Genomic DNA, 3,072 nt, shown 5'->3' with positions numbered 1-3,072 from the left:
TTCCTAAAAGATTCGGGTGCCTCAGGCACTGCTGTACCTGTGGGCCTTAGGAATCAATCAATGCAAACCCTGGTATAACCTGTACCATTATAACACTCATCAGACATCATGAGACTGTGCGTGGGAAGTCTTCTCTCCACATGTCTATGAGAGATGTGGAGCAGGGCACCTGCCTGTCCTGATCAGCACTGTTATCTCCAGGGCCCAGAATGGGGCCAGCACGGCAACCACCCTCCCACCTGTCACTCCTCCATTCATCCATCCATCCAACAAAGTGTTTATTGAGCACCTACAGTGGAGTAATGACTAATGGTGATACCGCATTTTGGAAATCTGGAGGCGGGGCTGGTAATATGCACCAAAAAATGTTTATTTAGCATCTGAATATGTGACTATCTTTTAATATACACATTTTGCCTTATAAATCACACAATTCATTCGTTTAGATTTTTTAAAGTTTTATGAAAGATTGGGATTGACATCCACACATGACAATATATAAACTAGATAAGTAATAAGTACCCACTGTCTAGCATGGGAAACTCTACTCAATACTCTGTAATGACCTATATGGGAAAATAATCTAAAAAAGAGTGGAGATATGTATAACTGACACACTGTGCTGTACACCGGAAGCTAACACAACATTGTAAAACAATTGTACTCTGACAAGTATTAATTTAATTTTTAAGAGTTTTATGAAAGAAAACTCCAAAATCTTGCATAAGGTCTGTCCCAGCCCGAGTGTGGACCTTGTTGATACAGGGTGGTGGCTGAAGGTCAGAGTTAAGCAGTGAGAAAGTGGGGTTCAATTCCCAACTCAACCACCGAGCTTAGCAGGCTGGAGCAAATGATTTAACTTCTTTAGTCGGCAGTTTTTTCACCTGTAAAATGTATATAACAGCAACTGCTTTATCGGCCTCCTGGGGCTTCTTGGGGGTTCATGAGATCATGAATATGTGTTTTATGAACTGTGAAGAGCAATACATAGTTGTAAGAAAATATGATTATGAAGGTGATGACCAGGGCCATTGTGGGAAGGGAGCAAAAGAGGTGTTAAATTGCAAACTATTCTATAAAATCCAGATACCATGTTAAGAAAAATAATGAACAGACATAAAGAAAGGGAAGGCTGGAAGAAACATTTTAGGGAATAAAGAGACATAAAGACATAACCCTTTCCCTCATTTCAATAAACAAAAAGAATAAGCTGTACATGGAAGCACAAAATCAGTCCATCATTTTAACAGCCTTCCCATAATCTCCTAAAGCAAATATTTAGATTCGATGAGGCTGTGGAGCTGTGACTCCCGAGAAGAATTTGAGCTATAATCCACGGAGACCAAAAAGGCTCACACTTTCTCCTGTTTTGGAAACCCAGTGATGCCAATCTGTCTGCAGAGTTGTCTGTTCATGTAGACATTTAGCTGGAACCTTGCCCCGTTGGCTTGAGCCTTCAGAGTGAAGTGATGGCTTTCTACTACCCTGCCTGGCAGAGACTCCGCTCTGGATTTACTGGGTTAGGGGTACTTTGATCACACACAGGGTCAAGGAGTCACATGCAGTGAACTCTGGCCACCCAAGTCTCTGCCAGTTCATCGCTCACGCTGAGCACCCACTGGCTCATTGCAGGAGCTGGGAGGGGAGATGTGGTAGGGAAGGTGAGATTAAATCACGATGAAGTACATGGCATTGCTTATATGTGGAATCTAAAAAATGATGCAAATGGACTTATTCACAAAGAGACTCACAGACATAGAAAACAAACTTACAGTTACCAAAAGGGAAAGATGGGTGTGGGAGGGATAAGCTAGGAGTTGGAATTAACACGTACATACTACTGTGTATACAACGATAACCAACAAGGACCTACTGTAGAGCCAGGGAACTATACTCAATATTTTGTAATACTCCGGTGGCTCAGTAGTGAAGAATCTGCCTGCAATGTAGGAGACATGGATAGACGTGGGTTCTACCCCTGAGTCAGGAAGATCCCCAGGAGAAGGAAATGGCAACCCACTTTAGTATTCTTGCCTGGAGAATCCCATGGACAGAGGAGCCTGGCGGGCTACAGTCCATGGGGTTGGAAAGAGTCAGATGTGACTGAATGTGCACCCACACACAATGTCCCCCCACCCCTGGCCGACTGTTCTCAATTCCCCCTCTTTTCTCCAGGACAGGACCCTCTTTAGCTTCAACCTCCCTTTCCCAAAACCTCCTGCTCTAAATTCTCAGTGTAATCTTTGTCAGTGAACTTTGCTCCATTAAAATGAATCAGAGTATGATATTTTTTCATCAAAATGCTTAAAAAGCATTTTACTTACAAAATGTGTTGGTACTCTTATTTATTGAATCAAGCCAGTTATTGGCCTTTTGCTTATTAAAGAAGGTTGTTTGAAGTCACGATGTATGTGCACTAAGTTTCCTGGTTCTGGACTAATTGGACAGGACCCAGCTTTCTGCAGAGGGTCAGGTCCACGACACTGGCCAGGCCTCACCCTTCTCATGCTATTTGGATGGTGCTCATGTGGCTGGGACTGAGAGGCACAGCCCCTGCCATCCAGAAGGAGCTGAGAAGTCTGCAACTGACTGAGACCTCTAGGGTGGTGACCGGTGTATGTGGGTGAGAGGATGGAGTTCCCGCCCAGCAGCTTTCATTGGCATTTTCAAGACTCAGCACTGCCGGTATGTCATTGTCACATCCTTAGGCTAGCTGGCACCACACGAGTGGGATGTTGAAAACAGGAAGAGAGTGAGGCGTGGACAAGTAAAAACATGGTACCATGGTACAAAGAGGAAAAGCAAGAGCACAAATTTGAAGGAAGGATTTCACCATCAGCATCAATAGTGTGTTTTGATCACCACTGAGTGTCTGGGCCACTTTGCACACTGTGCACTTTTCATTTCAAGATACTGTCTTTGGAGGTTCCCCGGGCAAATTCAAAACCATGTGGAAAGGACAAACTGAAAAACACCCAAAGCAAGCTATTCAGTTCAGTCGCTCAGTCCGACTCTTTGCGACCCCATGACTGCAGCACACCAGGCTTCCCTGTCCATCACCAACTCCCAGAG

The sequence above is a fragment of the Giraffa tippelskirchi genome, chromosome 10, assembly GCF_054371585.1.
Source record: "Giraffa tippelskirchi isolate mGirTip1 chromosome 10, T2T-mGirTip1v1.2.pri, whole genome shotgun sequence".
Lineage (NCBI taxonomy): Eukaryota > Metazoa > Chordata > Mammalia > Artiodactyla > Giraffidae > Giraffa > Giraffa tippelskirchi.
Note: the sequence above shows the minus strand (reverse complement) of the source record.